General features: G+C 40.0%; 1 protein-coding gene across 3 annotated transcripts in view; it reads left to right on the top strand.

Annotated features, from left to right (window-relative positions):
• Window positions 1–20,174, top strand: part of LOC143033019 (uncharacterized) — a 787,267-nt gene that overhangs the window by 111,075 nt on the left and 656,018 nt on the right. The window lies entirely within an intron of this gene.

Raw genomic sequence — 20,174 nt, 5'->3', positions numbered from 1 at the left:
GAGGTTTCCAGTTGCATACAAATTCAATAGTGATTGCAGGTGTCTCTGTCAGGAGGTGTGGGGAAGAATGTGTATGTCTACATGCATTCATACTCTTTAGTTTCTGGTATTTGTTTTTATATAATTTTGTGTGTGCGCGTTTGTGGTGTGTGTGTGTGAGAGAGAGGGAGACAGAGAGAGAGAGACGTACGCACGCAAACACAGACACACACACACACACACACGCGCGCGCGCAAGGACGGACGGACGGACGCGCGCACAAACACACACACACATACACACACACATACACACACACACACACACACACACACACACACACACACACACACACACACACACACACACACACACACGGGGTGGGGAAGAAAGAGACGGGCGAAGGGAGAGGGAATGATATATATTAGATAAAGATAGAAGAAATGGATTGGTGAAAGAAAAAATAAGGGAAAGGAAGAGAGAGAAAAAAAGAGAAGGATGAAATAAGAGAGAAATAGAGGGAGGCCGGCAGAATGCTTAATCGAGAGGGAGAGTGATGGTACAAAAATGTGGTTAAAACATAAAGAATATGCCTAAATGCAAGGAAACTGACGCATAGTCATTCATACACACATACACACACACACACACACACACACACACACAAAGACACACACACGCACACACACACACACACAAAGACACGCACACACACACACACACACGCACACACACACACACACACAGACACACACACCTCACACTTACACACAGAGACACACACACAAACACACACTCGCACAGACACATACAAACGCACACACATACACACGCACGCACATACACATACACAAGTACATGTATGGAACAAACTAGATGAAACAATAGTGTGTGCAAAAACCATACACGAATTTAAGCACAAATTAGACGTTGCGAGATAGAGAGACGAGACACCACGAGTGTAACTCCCCTTTCCGTAAGATACAATTAGGTAAATACAACTAGATAAATACATACTCTCCCTGAGAGAGTGCATGAGTGCGTGTGTGTGTGTGAGAGAGAGAGTGTTTGTGAGTGTGAGTGTGTGTGTGTGTGTGTGTGTCTTTGTGTGTGAGTAAATGACTATGCGTCAATTTTCATGCAATTAGGCATATTCTTTATGTTTTAACCTCATTTTTGTATCATCACTCTCCCTCTCGATCAATCATTCTCCCTGCCTCCCTCTATTTCTCTTTTATTTTATCTTCCTCTTTTTGTCCTTTTCTCTTCCTTTCCCTTTACTTTTTTCTTTCTCCAATCTAGTTCTTCTGTCTTTGTCTAATATATCATTTCCTCTCCCTTCGCCTGACCCTTCCCCACCCCCGTGTGTGTCTATATGGGTGTGCGTGTGTGTGTGTGTGTATCTCTCTATCTCTCTCTCTCTCTCTCTCTCTCTCTCTCTCTCTCTCTCTCTCTCTCTCTCTCTCTCTCTCTCTCTCTCTCTCTCTCTCTCTCTCTCTCTCTCTCTCTCTCTCTCTCTCCCGCTCTCCCTCTCCCTCCCGTTCTCCCTCTCCTCCCTTTTCCTCTCCCTCCCCCTCTCCCTTCTCCTCTCCCTCAAACACGAGCTCGCGCGCATACAAACTCACACATGTACACCACGCACACCCCGTACACGGAAACACACACACACACACACACACACACACACACACACACACACACACACACACACAAAAAAAAAAACACATATACAAACAAATAAGATATTCCTAGGGCTGGCTGATAAGCTATTAGAGGAGACTAAACTAGCTTTGACTTCCCACACAGGAGGAGGAAAGAAATAGTGGAATGACATGATAATATCGTTTAAAGGAGAAAAAGGAATAGAAAAACATTGAGTTGATATGCTTGTATGGAAAGAAAGAAAAACTAAAACTTAAAGTAAAAAAAGAAAGAGGGATTTTTAAGAAAGTACAAAGCTCAGCTCTCCACGTGGATGTGTCAAGTTGTGGAAGATGATGATAGAATGCACGCCAACAATATTAATGAATGAAGGTTTTGATAAATGGAGATGGGACCACGTAGCACTGATCAAAACCCGTATACGATGAATAGGTAAATATACACACAGACACACGTACACATACATCATCACCACCACCACTGTTATCACCATCACCAACCACCACCATCACCAACCACCACCATCACCACTGCTATCGCCATCAACACTATTACTATCACCATCACCATCATCATCATCACTACCACCACCACGCCACCATCATCACCACCACTGTCACCACCATCATCACCACGCCACCATCATCACCACGCCACCATCATCACCACCACTACTATCACCACCACTGCCATCACCATTACCATTTTCGCCATCACCACGACCATTGCTATTATCACAATCATCACTAACATCATTACTATCACTATCACCACCACCACAACCACCATCATTATCACTAGAACCAACATCACTACCACCACCACGCCACCATCACCCATCAACTCGTCACCACTACCTCCACCACCACCACCACCACCAAAATACACCACCTGAGAATGATTAAACTTTTTCTCATTCTTATTAACTAATAATATAATCTCATTACAACAGTAATTAGCGCATTATTCTAATTCATCGGTATTCAGACATTTTAGTTTATTCGTTATAGTTTTTATAATAATTTTTTTTATTTATTTACTAAAAGTTGATTCTACTAAACACTTACCGTCCCTTCAAATTCTCTTCAATTTTTTTTTAAGATATTCCTGCTGTCAACAACAAAAATGGCGTATGAACGTTTACCCATTTTTCTCTATATTTTACAACGTTCAATAAATCATTCCCATAATTTCTGCAATATTGCAAGATGTAGTTTGATCGTGCTCACTTGTCTTCTTTGTAGTCATTCCCTGATGGAATGCTCTGAGAGAAAATGTTCTCATCTTTAGTCTCCTTAAAAAAATCTTGCTTTTTTTTCATTCTTTCTTTTCTTTTCTTTTTTCTTTCTTTTTCTTCGCAAAGTTTTGGTAGTTTTGTAACGTTCTCAAATATTGGATTTAAAGAAGGTTCTTGGTCGAATGTAACTAGGTGTACGGATGTACATGTATGTATGGATGTGTACATAGTGTACACAAACACACATGCAAACACGCACACACACAAACATACACACACACACACACACACACACACATACACATACATGCACATGCAAACATACACACAAACACGCACACACACACACACACACACACACACACACACACACACACACACACACACACACACGCAAACTCGCACACAAACACAAAGAATGCTCATGGCTTATAACTTCTATTATCCTCTCCTTTCTACTGCTCTACTTAAACCCCTCACGTAGCACCTCCATAAATAGACCTCTTTAGTTTGATATTTTCTCAAGGATAGAAATGCTAGATAATATCTTATATTGTTCAAAATATGTCAACAGATATCAATCACCAGTTGACTGGTTATTGCATAATCTTTTTTGAATTATTCAATGTGTGTGTAAACTAGATTAAATGACAAATAACGAAAATAATAACCAAAAGGATACTTTCGACTTTCCAATGATTTAGTTCTGGTATGATGTTCTTTTTTTCTTCAGTCATCAGTAATTTTTTTTTTTTTTTTTTTTTTTTTTTTTTTTTCTCCGAAAAATGGAAATTCTTTCTTCTTCGGAGTTGCCTTATATGGCAAGTGCGGCTTTGTGCCTTGTAATAGCAAGATGCAGAGATATTGAGCGAATGGTCTCCAGCCTTCCCCCCTCCCTCCGACCCACAAACTTCCCCGTCTTTTTCCTAAGATGGTTCTTCCTTGTAATCAATTAACATCCCTCTGTTTTCTTCCTTTCCTTCCACTCTGTAGGTCACAAAATGGTTGTAGGCTTTCCATCTATCTTTTCCCTTTCTTGGAGTTGCATAATGTCTAGTTAATATCCTATTAACTTTCTGTACATATATATTTTCTAATATTATCAATCACATAGTCGAAATATGTATTAACTTTTCGACTTTTTCTCTTTTTCTCTTTTTCTCATGTCCTCTTTGTTTTACTTCTTGTCCTCTTTATTCCCTTCTCCTCTTTGCCTTCATCGTTGGTCTTCGACACTTTATTCTCTTCCTGTTTCCTTTCGTTCTTGTTCTCTTTTTCCGTCTCATTGACTTTTTATGTATTTATATATTTATTTATTTATTTTTTGGGGGGAGGGGGGTTGTCCTTTTTCTTCACATTTTCTTCACCCAGTCTCAATCCCTTTTCCTGTTTCTTATTCATTGATGTTTCTTCTTCGTCTTCATACTCTTCTTTCTACTCTTCTTTCTATTGTTCTTTCTACTCTTCGTCCACTTCCTTCTACCCTTTCTCCTACTCTTCTTTCTCCAATTTCTCCTCGTTCTCCTACTCTCTTCCTCCTCCTCCTACTCTTCCTCCAACTCTTCTTTATCTTATTTCTCCTCCTCCTCCTCCTCGTCCTCCTCGCCCTCTTACTTTTCTTTCTGCTCTTCTTCCTCTTCCTACTCATGTTCCTCCCATTTCTCCTCCTCCTCGTCCTCCTCTTTGTCCTCGAACTGTTCTCTCTTCTCTTTTTTTCTATTCTTCTTCTCTCTCCTACTCTTCCTTCTACTCTTCTTCCTCTCATTTCTCCTCCTCCTCCTCCTCCTCACCTTTCTACTCTTCTTTCTCTTCCACCTACTCCTGCTCTTCTTTCTACTCTTCTCTTTCTCCTACTCTCCCTCCTTCTCTTCTTCTTCTTCCTCAGCATCTTTAACCATAACATCCTCATCCAAGCCATCCTCATCATATACTCATGATCCACACCACTTCCACCCCATCACTATTCCTCATTCCCCATCCCCACATCCACATCTTCATCCACATCTTCGTCCACATTCTCTTCTACATCTTCATCCACATTATCATTCTCGTTCTCATCCCCATCCCCTATCACAACCCAATCCCCATCCCCGTCTTCATCCACATCTTCATCCTCATTCTCGTCCCCATCAGCATCCCTATCCCTAACCCCATCTTCATGTACATCTTCATCCTCATTCTAATCCTTATCCCCATCCCTGTCCCTATCCCTATCCACATCCCCATTATCATCATCTACATCTTCATCCTCATTCTAATCCCCATCCCTATCCCCATTTTCATCCTCATTCTCATCTCCATCCCCATCCCTATCCCTATCACTATCCCTATCCTCACCTTCAACCACATCTCCATCCTCATTGTGCAATCTCCATCCCCATCTCTCATCCCCATCCCTCTTCCCCATCCCTCTTCCCCACCCCCCATCGTTCTCCTTATCCTCAATATATCTTCCTTCCTGTGCTCTTCTTTGTCCCACGTCCCCCCCTTCTCCTCTACCACTCCCTCCTTCCTTCTGCCAAAGCTTCTGGAGACGAAGGTCTTTGATCGAGGCACTTTTCGTAATGGCTCGGTCCCCGAGACCCTGAGACCGCATCTGAAGCGCGTTTCCTGTACACTTTCTGGGACGTCAAAAAACAAAGAAAGTCGGCAATATATTACCAGTTATAAAATATTGATAACGAAGGGAGAATTATGGAAATGAGCTAGTGCATCGCGGCTTGATGCGGGACAGACGGGAGGATGCGGAGGGGTGTGTGTGTGTGTGCGCGCGCGTGTTTGTGTGTGTGTTTGTCTGTGTGTGTGTGTGTGTGTGTATTTACCAAGTTGTATTTTACGGAAAGGGGAGCTATGCTCGTGGTGACCCGTTTTTGTATCTCGCAAGATCAAGTTTTTTCCTTAAATTCTTGTATGGTGTTTACACATACTATTTTTTCCTGTTTGTTCCAGATATCTATCTGTGTGAGAAGCTATTCTTTTTCAGGTCTCTTCTGTAGCTGTCCTTTTTGAGTTGCATTGCATGTCCTCTTGTTTTCCTCTGTCCTACTTTAATAAGTCCTCTCTATCAAGGAGTTCCTTGCCTTTCATAATCCTGCAGATGGCTAGTAGGTCCCCTCGTTCTCTTCTTTGTTCCAAGGTCGGCAATTCCAGATCGACCAATCTTTATTCATATGTCAAGTTTGAAAATATGTGGGGGGGGGGGATGGGAATGACCGGGAGAGTGGAGTGATAAAAGTAAGCGAAAACCGGTCAGGAATAAACTCGATAATCAGATAAAGACCCGTGTTTCCCCCTCCACCTTTCCCATAATCTATAATAAATAGGAAGAAATATTGAGTCTTCTGAGCCCCATAGATCCCTTGCCTGCCATATGAAATAAAATCGTTTTAAAAATAAAGTCAATGACATGTTTTCCAACCTCATATGGCCAAGGATGATCTAAGCCTGTTGAGTTAAGACAGTGAACTTTATACTAGTACACCCTGAGCAATTCTACCCCCGAAGTGGAGGTTTTGCATATAGCTAATTGATCAAATTTAATGAAAATGTAAAAATAGATAAATAGAAAATAATGGAAAAGAATAAGGAGAGATTCGTAATATAAGAAATCGTAAAGGAAGTTACAACAAACAAAGAAACGAGACGGTGAGGATCCTACGCCAGGAGGCGCGAACCTAAGGCCAAAGCCATAACCTTTGCTCTATTATGCGTTTGAATTACTGGGGCAGGTCGCTGGAGGGAGTCTGAGATGAGTGCAGGATTCGAATCCACAAACTAAGCAAATGTGAGACCAGCGCAATTCCGATTACACCACCAACACACTTAAGTGGTTGATTTGAATGAGAAAGAATATAATAGAAATGTTTGTACTAATGGCCCTTAGGAACAAATACTCCAAATCAAATATACTTGTGGATATAAAAACATATGATCTGAAAGCGAATGAAGATGAATAACAATGATTGTTGGGCGTAGCAGACTTAAGGAAGCGGTTTAGCGTTGTAAACTGCCCCTATCAGGAGGCTAGGACGATGTCCCTTACAAAGCACTTTGTAACATAGAATTTCACAAAACATACCCTTGGTCCATCTCGCTGGTGGCAGGGTTCGTACTGCCGTAAACCTCAACCTCCGCCGCAAGTAGCGACGCTCTAACCTGTTCGCCAAGAGAGCATCCAAAGGAAGCACGAAATGAAAATATTCGGGTCAAAATGTTCCTTAACACTTAACGCGAACAGTCAGTGACTCCGAGATTTATTTTGATTTTGGTATTTCCTACTACCACGCATTGTGTCAGGATAGCTCAGAATTATTCCCTTCGCGTTGCTTCTACAAGGAAATTGGTTCCTTTAGTGTCCATTAGTGAGGAGAGACTCCATGACTGGATGGAGATCGAAGTGGTAACTTGATCATTTCCTTGCACATCGAATTGATTTACATTATTAAGAAACTTTGTTATCGGAGAAAGCTTAAATGTCAAGTTGAGTCTTTGAGTTGTAGAATTTGTAAGAAGTTGATCCCGGTGACGTGGCTGTCAGGTCACCAGAGTATTAAAACCCTGTTCACACTAGCGGTTTCGACCACCGCGGTTTAAACCACGGTGGTTCAGTTACATTGTAAATCAGTGAAGGCGTTCATACGCAACCGCTTAGTATTCCCTTCACTCGGTATCGCCGCGGTTTCCGCGCGGTTCAAACTGCTAGTGTGAACATGGCTCGACTAAATTCCCAATAGTTCAAACCCTTTTCCCTATACTATACAATTTACATTGTATACTAGTGTTGTGCCCGAAAGCGTGGGTTCGAATCCCGCATTTCTTTCCGATTCCCAGAAGTGACCTGTTACCCCAGCAATCTAAGCGCAAAGGTAATGACTTCAGCCGCAGCTACGCGCCTCCTGGCGTAGGGCCGTCACCTTCTTTACAGTTTACAACATGCAAGTACTGTGTTCCTTTTACTATACCTTGCGCTGAAGTGTGAATGCTGTGCTGTGATTTAATGTAGACAGTAGTGTCTGAGTTGGGGCTTTTAACATATAATCAGATGACGCAATTTTTTTAGTAATCTTGTAATCTTCTGAATGACGCCAAACCAAATTAAAACATGTCTGTTAAAAGGTTAAACCTACTGTCTAATACTTAGGAAGATTAAGATAGAAATATAATATATTCAAAATAATTCGGGAAACTTGTCTTCGGGTGAACACAATCTTTATACGTACACTGCAGAATATAAGAGTTGCTGAAAGAGAGACGATTCTCTTTGTTATCCATCTTGCAGGACCACTGTCAGGTCCCCGTCGTGGTTAGGACCATTTGTATATCTTAAACAGCGGTTCCCACGCTCCCCTATGTTAAGCAACGGTGCTCAAACTATCTTATACGACGTCCCCTATTACCTCCCAGCAGACAACCCCCCCCCCCTCACTTTTTTGTATTATATGAAATTATAAATTTTCTCTATATCTTCTCTATGTATATCTTAATAGAAAATGGGTTGGAGTGACTGATAGAATCAGTTTTTGTATTGTGTAAGTTTTATTGTACCATGCACTACACGACTAAACAAATCAGATAATTTCTTAATTTTTCTTTGTTTCTCTCTTCATATATCTATATGTTTCTCTATCTGCGTTTCTCTCTGCTTCTGTCTTTCTTCTTCTTGTTCAGTGTGGGCGTGCGCCTGAATGTGCATATTGCGTGTTTCTTTATATGTGTATTCGTGCTTAATTGTGCTTGCATACAAAATGAACTTAATGTCTTTGGAGCTTTATCAGATCGCAAGACTCAACCCAAACATAGAAGCCACTTTAATTAGTCGCACGATAGTAGGTTCTCGTCTTAATAGGATATTTGAATAGAAAGCTACTGAGCGAGTATGGAAACTTGAACATACTCGTATCTGCACGAATTGTACAGCAAAAGGAAATAAAAAAATAAAATTTGTGTGTTTTATGCTGTAGATGAATTGATGTGAAACTAGAGAAACATATATATATATATATATATATATATATGCTTTTTTCTTCGAAATTGTAGATCACTTGGGAAAAAGTGTAGATTTGATGTAAAACCAGAGAAACGTTTGTATTTTTTTTTTCGAAATTGTAGATCACTTTATTTAAGAAGGAAATAGGCAAGAATTGATTTACCAATAGAATAGTTAACCAATGCAATAGACTTAGTAACCCTGTATTGAGTGCTTAAACTATCAGTTCTTTTAAGAGAAGGTTAGGTAACTTATGGGGATGACAGGTGGTAATGGGCATATAACTGCATAGTGTAGGCCTTATGGCCTCATGCAGTCGCCTTCATTTTTATGTTCTTATGTTTTTGAAAGTATAAAAAAAACTTGATATGAAACAAGGGAAGCATATGTCTTTTTTCGACATTTTAGACGACTTGAAGAATTTTTTTTTTTTTTTTTTTTTTTAGAAATTGCAGATGACTTGATGTGATAGAGTTTCTTTAATCAGCGGCTACAATCGACTTGCTCTCCCATGCCATGCAAGTAATCTGTCAGGAATAAAATTGACTTGTCAAATACCGGTAGATAGAGATCATCCTCCTCAGGAGAAAAAATCATCATAATTTCATTTCTCATGGAGCACCACGACGATCATTTAACCAAGAACTCCATCAGAATAGGATTGGAAAGCCAGCGGCGTCAGCTTGTACCTTGATAGCGGAGTTACAAGATTTAACATTTTAACGGTTACAATAGCTTTCGTTTTCTCTCTGTTTCGCTAGACAATATATCCAATTCTTTTGAGATCCTATAATTGTCAAATAATTCTGCTCATTTTATTTAATAGTATTTCTTGTTCTACTAGATAATAAGATAAATTGTGAACCTAAACAAAATTATGTAATTTATTATTTTCTACAAGAATTATGTATTAGGCATAGAACAGGTCAGTGTAACGACAACATTGTTGTAGCACATTATGAAACAAAATAGCAACAGATCATCCTACTTGAAAATCCCAGAAAATTATTTCATGGAAAAATCGGTTCAGGTAACGTGTGGCGGAATGGGGCGAAACTTAATTCCTGAGGTGGGAGGTTGATTGAGTTTCATTTGTTTATGATTGTGTGTGCATGCATGTGCGTGTGTGCATGTGTATGTGTGTGTGCATGTATGTGTGTGTGTGTGTGTGTGTGTGTGTGTGTGTGTGTGTGTGCATGTATGTGTGTGTGTGCATGTGTGTGTGTGTGTGTGTATTCACTTGGACTTTGGATCACGTGTTGGACTCGTGATCGACAGCTATTTCCCTCCTGGAAGAGAGCTCAGAGCTCGTAGGTCCGATCTATGGGTAATGCTATGACCTTGCACACACACACACACCCAACTCCCCGCCCACGAGAGTTGGAGTAACACCCCTCAGCGCTGCGATACTGATATTATTTCAGCCCCGGGCGAGAGTCGAACCCGGACCTCCGTAGTGGCAGGCCAGAGTTCTAACCACAGTGTGTGCATGTGTGTGTGTGTGCATGTGTGTGTGTGTGTGTGTGTGTGTGTGTGTGTGTGCTTGCGAATGTGCGTTAGTATTTTCACTTGGCAATCCTTGACCCTTTATAAGGGGTAAAAGAGGCTATTGGTATATTATTTTTGTAATGGATGCATAAACATTGAGGAAAATGGGAGTTTGTAGAAATATGCCTATAATGAAATGTAAGATTTCTATTTTACTTATTTATTTATTTATTTATTTATTTGTTATTTATTTAGTATTTATTTATTTTATTATTATTATATATATATATATATATATATATATATATATTTTTTTTTTTTTTACAAAACCCGTGGGATGGGTCTGCCTTACTTTGCGGGGGAGGACTAGTCTGCAGAGCTTTATCAACTTCTATTACAAAATATCCATTTCTAGAATAAATATTCGTGGTCTTTATTAATACACATACAAATAAGTTTCATTATATTTTTATTAGATAATAGTTGGCTGCCTCTTTGTTGGACCTGAGACGTCTGACAGACTTCTTCAGTCTCTGACTGGTTCCGACGGACTTCGACACATTCCGATAGATTCCGACAGAATTGTCTTTTACTGCTCCACCTCCGTTTGGCTTCACATGTATCCATCTCGTTCATGTTCTTCACGACAAGATTATTGTATGATAGGTATCAACACACGACCTATCATGAATCGATTGATGTCAGTTCTGAAAGAACTGCTGGATTTTTGATTTGAGACTTTGTGATCTATCATTTGGGACTGGCTGAAGATCAGTGCTTCCCGGACTAGTTTCTGCCAAATTTCATTATTTCATCATCGTCTTTGTCATCTAATGCCCGCGCATTAATCGCTCATATTAGTCCAATTTCATGTCCTCGACATGTCCTAAAAGTGTTGCATCTAACATGTATGGGTTAGTTTTTTTGATGGATATTGAAACATTTCTATGCGCTTGTCTTTTTTCGTGTTACTTTATTTTTCATCATATTTAGACCATCTGTTCTGGACTTGTTTAATTAGTTTTGTTATGGCAAAGAATATTATATATTATATTATTATATGTTATATATCATATATTATATATCATATATTGTATATTATATATTATTAGGAATGTCCCCTTTTGGGGCTATAGGTAGTAGGACTCCTAATCCCATCCCCGTCGCCTTTTACGACTCAAGTGGAAAGACTTGGTGGTAGCATTCTCTTCCCCCACCACAGGCTACCCACCCCGTGCAGGGGGAAAAAGTCTTTGGTATATGTATGTATATATTATTATATATTATATTATATATTATTATATATATTATCTTGCCATTAATCCCGGATATGTATGGGTCTCGATCGAGTAACACCAGAGTCAGATCGGGGTCCTCTTCTTGGCTGAATAAACCCATTTGGTATAGTTACAGCATGGAGTACAAAAATTATGACAAGGATGGTTCCTTGGTAAATAGCATAGGGCCATGTCTTGTAGAGGAACGTGTGTGTTTAACCGTGATGACACGGCACTAGTTTAGTAGCCGCTAGTGTTATCGTTAACTTACCCGGCAAGTAGGAGTTGACACAAGGATAGTTTGGAGATGAGTTTATTAACTTTCCGTTGGCCTTGGACAAGTAGAGGGGTAGTTTATATATCGCTAGCACTAGCGTCTACTAAACTAGTCCCGTATCAACGACGCTTTAGGTCTCGGGAGCAAGCGGTAGGGTAGGATGCCAGTTAACATAACATAAGAATGAAGGAGAAGGAGACTGCAAGAGACCATAAGGCCTACACTAGGCAGTTCGTGCCTGACCGTCCTTCACTCCGCCAGCAGATGCCGGTTCTGATTCATAGCGGAGTTCGCTGATCAGGGAAGCGAGGCGTAAACCAGGGACCCTGTGCTTCAGTGGAGTATAAAAAATAAATAAATGAAATAAATAAATAAAAGATAAAATAAGTAGATAAATAAAATAATTAGATAAATAAAGTCTGGATCCAGGCGGAATAATAAAAAAAAAGTGTCGCACAGCGTGAAATTGATTTGTACAGATGGGTTCTTTTGCTGCCTATGAGATGCCACGAAGATTTTTTTTTTTTTTTTTTTTTTTTTTTTTAATTCTGGAATCTGAGCAAATTTGCCAATTGGTACAATGGATCAGATGATGGTGAAAACCAGAATCATGTAAAACAGTTGTAGGATACGCATTTTGACAAGATATTGAAAAACTACAGTATTGGTAAACACATTTGAGGATAACTACACAATATGCATATTTTTGCTTGGTTAAACTTTTTTCAAACATAAAGTCAAAACGTTATACATTCAGTAAAGACTTCGATCTCAAATGTCAGTAGCCATTTTCAAAATAAATATTGAGTTTGAGGCTGAGTATAGACATGCTACATATCACTCAACAGACTCGTTTTCTGCCTCTGCTGTTACATAGACACATACTAGGCGCGTTTCACATGTATCGACTTTTCGCCGTGCGCCGGCCACAGCACGACGTCGTACTCTCAAATAAACATGTCTGTGGTCGTGGCCATGTCGTGTGAAAGTGTCCATAGCCATCCATGGTTATTAGCACGACGTCGTGTCGTGGACGATGCACGGCGAAAAGTCGATGTATGTGAAACAAGACTTAGTTTCTCATTTTCAAAATTAATAGGTACCATTGTTATATCTTAACATAGTTTTTAAGATAAGGAGGATATATCACTTTGTCTTTAGGTGTTTACTTTAAAACTGTTTAAACATTCAGCTCAGTGAGAAATCCTGCTATCTCAGATTACTTCAAAGGCTGCGGCAAGGAAGAGATTAACATTTGCAACATAAAATGTTCTACTTAGTATCTGGATACAAATATATTTTAGAGCACTGCCGCAAAAAAAAATACATGTAAGTGTCTGTATGTCCAACAACTTATGTTTTTTTTCTTTTTATAAGCATAGAATCGTAGTGAACTAACAAAGAAAGTTTGTACATTAATGCAAAAATATCCGCGTTCAAGTATGTAAACATGTAGTCTAGTTTTGTGCATAAACAAGTGTACGTGCTTGGTTGATGGTATTCCAACGTTCCCGGGCAACAATGTTTCTGACCCACAATGTAACAGACACCGAGCACACTTGCTCTCGTACAATATGAATATAATAAGGAGATTACTTTCAAATGCAGATCCAAGAAAGAAGAAGAAGAAAATCGGATCGCAAAGCGTCAATTCGCCTTTGGTGTTTACGATTTTATGTCTCGTATTTTGCATCCAGACGCATTCCTGTTTGCTTATTAAGAACTGTGTAGTCCAATTTCATGCCTATTAGAAACTTAACGAGCCTTCCAGATACACTTTGCAATTTTCTTGCTACACTCTTGAATACTTTTTCGGGGGTAAAAGGTGAAAGTGTTGGTTTCAGAACGAATATAATTTCTTAAAAAGAAGAATACAGTGAATGAGAACGATTACAAAACAAGTACATGATTATGAAAATTGTGATGGACGGAATCAAAGTGAGTGTGCGTGTTTCTGTATTTGTTTGTGTGTGTGTGTATGTATGTGTGTGCGTGTGTGCGGGTGCGTGCGTTTGTATGCGTGTGTGTTATATCTAATACCCGCAGAATAAACCTTGTTCAGGTAATAAATTGACTCGTACGAATGCGCCAGCATACACGCCCACACACGCACGCCCACACCCACGCACGCATACAGAAACAAACATGCGGACACGCGCACGCGGAAACATGCACATGCGCATAAACAAACGATCACATGCACGCTCACAATCACAAGGGCACAAACACGCGCGTGCATAGACACGTAGACACATGCACGCATGCACAAGCATTCGTGTGTACGTGTGTGTGCGTAGATATAGGAGATATATTTTGGCTTTTGGAATTCTACTCGTATTAGATTTATTACGGAAATGGTATTCCTATATACACACACACAAGCACACATACACACACGTGCACACACACACACGTCCACACACACACACGTGCGCACACACACACACACGAACACACACACACGAACACACACATACGAACACACACACGCACATGTATATAGATATACTATATAAACATATATGTGTGTGCGTGCGTGCGTATATGCATTCATGTATTTATAATATGGTATCAAATGAAGTTGATGATAAACAGAGAATAGGAAACTTAATCAGTGTGAGAGTAATTCCATGCGAAAGACGTAAGAATCCTGGCTGCCCATTGCGGAACCACGTCAATCCCCTCAACTTTGTCATGAGGTGAAACCCTGAGTGTCTGACACTCGGTCCACGGACTCGGCCCAATAACTCTTTTAGTCTCGACTTAAAAACTTTATTCTATTAAACCTTTTCACAACCGGTGACTGCTCTTCTCTTTCCTACCACTTCCATCCTGTGGTATAGAGGGAGTCTCGCACTAATACAACACATAGAGCAATCCAAAGTTTTTTCCCAAAGAAATCTTTGGAAGGGTCCAAGGATTGCCAAAAGTTACCGTGGGGCTGTGGGTTTTCCACCGAGTAGAATTTGAGGAAACTATTATGGTTTACTTTCTGTAGTAGAAGGATGGGTTTACTTGTCAGTAAACAGATCTCCGTGTGTGAATAGGTCGAGGAAAATACCGTCGAAGTTGATAGAGGAACAGGTCTTCGGCTTGCTCCGGAGTTCAAATGTCGGACTCTTTAGATTCTGATCCTAGATGGAGACAAGGATGTTGACGGTGTAAAAGGGAATATAAATCCCCTGAAATTAGAGCTTCCTATAGAAAATGACCCTCACTAAAATATGGAATTCGTTGTCATTAGTTCAGGTTAGGTATTTCAGTAAACAATATTCATTGATAAGTGTTGATGTGTTATCTGTTTATGAATAGAAAAAAATCTAGTATTTTGAGTAGGGGGTCCATTTCCCATAGAGGGGTCCATTTTAATGGGGGTAATTTTTTTTATAGGGGTCAATATTTCATGGGGGTCAATTTTGCATGGGGATCAATTTTGCATGGGGGTCAATTTTCCATAGGGGGTAAATTTCCCATAGAGGGTCCATTTTTTATGGGGGGGGCATTTTCTGTAAAAAGATTAACTTCTCTGCAATATTCCCATGGCCGCTACTTTCAGGTACGCGTCATTAAACCTATGAAGATTACAACACTTCATAAACCAAAATCTTTCATAAGTGTTGACGACTCCCTGAACACGTCCGGAGTAAGATAAGGGTGTATCCTGTCAACTGCATTATTTGCTTTAGCACCAGAGTAAATAGACAGTAATTCTAGTCCAGGTTATGAGGTATTTGATAAGCGAGCAGATAACAGGTAATGCAAATGATGTGGATTCAATAACAGATAATAGTCTTCGTGTGAATTTAGTAGAGATTTAGTGGAAGCCAGAGATTAATTCAGTCTTGCAATTACAATCTTGCAAAATATACACTTTAAAGTGAAATTTTAAGTAATGATGAAAAACTGTAAACTCAGTAAGATTCGTGTGGGCAAAGGAGCTCTGGATGGCTCAGGGTTAATGTTCTTGCTTCAAGTGTGAGCGATATCACGCGTTTGCCCCTGTTAGGCTCGCCTGGTGCGTTATTCAGACAACACACACAAGCGCACAAAGCCAGTCCATCGCCATCATTTGTGTGTAAAAAAGGACCACGTCTGTTATATTTGTATATTTATTTATTTGTTTATTTATTTATTCTTTTTTTCGGGGGGAAGCATTGATAATATTGATGTTTGCAGCATCACTCGTCTAGGAATAAAATAATAGCTATTTTAATAAGTATGATTAAATGGAGGGGAGGGAAGTATGTAGAGGATGAGATGGGTGGGAATGATTTCTATGTCTGTTTTTTGGCTACCTCCCGTGTATATGTATATTTATGTATGTATGATCAGAGGTGTGTTTAGTGTTTAACTGGATGTTTACATCCACACAATAATCAACAATGGCCCTCTGGTCCTATCGCAGATCTCACCAGGAAGAAACGTTGTATTGATGTCAGCCTAATTCTAGTGTGGGTTCCTTTTTACTTGTGTCACCGGCTTGCTTGCAGTTGGAGAAAAGGAGAAGAACCTGGAGAAGGCACTCGTCGACAGGTCTCCTTGTGAGATAAAATGGAGAAAATGTAGTAAAACATAGTATAACTGGATCTTTGGGCAATTCAGAGGCCAAACAGGAACACAAGAACATGATAATGGAGGAAACTGCAGGAGACCATAAGGCCTACACTTGACAGTCTAATGTCCCTTACTACCTGTCATTTCTTTTCGTCTTTCCAGAGTGTGTAAGTTAAGGTGTCTAAGCCTATCTTCGTAAGGTAATTTTTTAAGCCCTTGTATCATTGTGGTCATTGTTCTCGGTACTGATTATAATGAATTAATATCAATTCTATAGGATATCCATCTGAATCTACAGATGTTCAAAGCCTTCACAGGATATGAAGAAGTTATCTTCACACGACCACCACATCCAGGTTCCCATCTTTGGACCCTTACTACTTCAATTTCCCACTACACTACTTTTTTAAGAAAATAGAGCAAAGCTTTAAATCATGAATCCGAGACCCTCAATCATATGCTTTTAATCTTAAGAAAATATTTTACAGACAAAGCCAAAGCCAAGGAATAATTTGTTAGACAGGAGATTGGGAAGATGGCATCCAGAGCGTCTGGGAACAGTATATAAAAAATGGTTACAAGCAACTCGTTTTTATCATGGGATTGTTGGCAGCATCAAGACAAATCTAACAAGTGGTGATTTAGGATCTGACAGAAAGCGTAAAGATATTTTCATTGTATGGCTAAAGCTGTCCCTCCCAGCAAGAGAAAGAAATCAAGAAAGAAAAATGTATAAATATGTATGTGTATATATATATATATATATATATATATATATATATATATAATGTGTGTGTGTGGATGAATACATATACGTGCACATACACATATATGCCCATAATACAGACACACACACACACACACGCACACATGCACACATACACATGCACACACACGTACATACATACACACACACACACACACACACACACACACACACACACACACACACACATATATATATATATATATATATATATATATATATATACTTGTATGTATGTATGTATAAACAAGTGTGCTTATATATCAAATATTGGTATATACAAATCCATGCAAAGAAACCGTTTCAAGTTAATTTTCTTCTTCCTATGTTTAATATATCGAAGGAAATTTCACCCTTATATCTTATTTTTTCCTATCTCATTTATTTCATTTGTTAGTTTTTCAACCTATTTCATTCATTGTGTCCTGTAAGTCATAGAACCGTTTCGACAACATCACTTATGTGATATAATTGCAAAGTGAGACTTGGACTTGTTTTACAATCTGCTAATGATTAGACCCCATCTGTGTACGTTTCTCGATCATTTTTGGGTTGAACCTGCCGAACCCAATCTCAGTCTCGTGGAAGAGAGAGAGACCGGGAAGTGGAGGTTGAAAGTGGAGGCGCATTGAGGGTGAGATAGAGGAAGAATTATGAGAATTTAATGGGTGAAGGGAAGTTGATGCCAGCGAGTGGGGGAGGAAAGGGGATGGAGGGAGAGTGGGGGGGATTGGGTACAAGTGAATGGAGGAGTTTGGGGTGGGGAGTGGAGTGGGGGGGGGTAAATGGCGGGGGTCGTTGAGAAGTATGCAAAGAAGATTGTACCGGAACCACAAGGGGAGGTAACGTGAAAGGACCGACCGACGGGTCGACTTAGTTAATCTAATTAGTCACTTTGAAGGTAAAGTATCGGTGAAGAATTTGTTCGGTGTTTTCGTCGAGCTGCCAGTATCGTTCAATGTACTTATTTGATGCTGATCCGGTATACGTGAGTGATGGCCAATGGGCCCAGCAGTGCTTTGGCTGTCAACATTGTCAGCGGGGTGCTTAATCAATTGGCTGATAAAACAGTTTAAGAGACTAACAAGCCAATGTAATGATCCGATTTTTTCCCTCAACTTTTTCCCCTTTTTTATCATGGTGTCGGAGAATGAAGATTTTCTTTTATGTCACTTTGGTGCGCATGCGTATTAGCCAAAAAAAAAAAAAAAAAAAAAAAAAAAATCTACTAAAGAAGAAGAAACGGATTTTTCGAAGTCCGACAAAACTCGGCATGCATTATTCGGTGTCGGGGAATGAATATCTGAGATCTTTCTGTTGTTCTTCAACATCGATCGGATCAATCTAAGCTCCCTTCGATCAGATAAGAGATATTATCTTCATTTTGACCTTTTAAGGCTCGCCATTTAAAGCCTACCATCTCGCCTCTCCCAGAGCCGGGACGTCCGTCCCTGGTTGATATTAGTTCAGCAAGATATTACTTTCAAAGCTATCTACCTTGTAATCACAAGGCTAGGATAGATAGCTGTATAATGATGGGGAAGAGACGATTACGTAATGATGGGTTTTAATCCATAAATATCCATCAGTTACGAAAAATCTTTAAGACCTGCATAGCGACCAGATAACATCTAGTGTTCTTTTCCTGTACTCGCGTTGCCTGGACCATCTGCAAAGGGGGGGAGATCTCCACTGTAAAGCTGCGTAATTGATAAACGGAACAGTCAGTAGGTTAGAAGAACACCGAACGCTTCAGTCATGACCCTCTTTCGTCAAAAAAAAAAAAAAAAAAAAAAAAAACACCTTTCGTCACTCAGTATGCTTGCTGTTTTAAGCCTTTCTTTTCTGTGGGAGAAGATGGAGGCTGAGACTTGGGTACGGAAAAGAATAAATAATTATGTGCTGATGCCCCCATCTTGAGGTGGCTTACTTGCGGGAGGAAGGTGAGGGTGTGCGTGGGTGTGAAAAATGATTTCATGTCGGCGGGGATCGATAGTTTATGTATAGGGGAACTAATTTTGTACTTACAGTCAGGCAATTGTGGTTTACCGACGTGAAGGTCTTTGTAATTTGTTTTTAGTGGAAAGCGTGGAAGGCTCAGGATAATGATGAAATCGTGGTCTGTGAAAAGTCTTGTAAGAAAAATGGGTAATTTGTCTATGGGTGAAAGGTGATTCATATACCGCGTTCAAGGAGTGGTAATTTTTTTGTATGGAATGGGTGATTACTTTGTGCAGTGGTTTAATTGGGTAATTTGGAAAGAATTGATTTTTTTGTGTGTGGGAGGAGTGAGAGAGCATGGTCGACCGAGAGCTTTCTTGGGGAAGAGAGGATCTTCGAACTGCGTGAGGGATGGAGTCTGGGATGTAAGACAAAGAAGGAATTGATGATTAGATCTGCAAAGGAAGCGGTGTTTTGCGTGTAAGACGAGAACGATATCTCGCCTTTGGGGGAAGAGTCTCGGACTACGTGACGAAGTGTGAAGATTCGTAAAACTTCGTGAAACTGGAAAAGGAGAGAAAGTGGAAGGTAAGGAACGTGAAACGGGAGAAAACAGCTGGATTGGAGAGTGTAAAAAAGTAATAAACATAAGAAAGGGAGATTAAGGAAGAAGGAGAGACGAGAGCTGGAAGATCGATCAGGGAAAAAAAATCATACAAATGAGGAAAAGTCGTATATAAATGAGGAAAAGAGGGAACATCACTGAGGCCAGAGGTGAGAGGTTTGGGGGTGGGAGTGGGGGGGGGGGAGTAGGGGGTTAAGGAGTGATTGAACGTATCGAGGAACGAGAGGTTGAAGGTTGACTGTCCAGGTCCGTGGCGGAACGCTGAAGGTCCTTGAAGGAGGTTAAGAAGGGGTTGGAGGTGAGGTTAAAGGTTACTTGAGGTTTGAGGTTAATATGGTGTGTTGAAGGTCACTATGGCAGACATGTGGGGAGAAGTCTGGGT

Source organism: Oratosquilla oratoria, chromosome 15 (assembly GCF_046742065.1).
Source record: "Oratosquilla oratoria isolate Oo_2021 chromosome 15, ASM4674206v1, whole genome shotgun sequence".
In the NCBI taxonomy this organism is placed as follows: Eukaryota; Metazoa; Arthropoda; class Malacostraca; order Stomatopoda; family Squillidae; genus Oratosquilla; species Oratosquilla oratoria.
The sequence above is the reverse complement of the archived record's forward strand: the minus strand, read 5'-3'. Positions and strand labels throughout refer to the sequence as shown.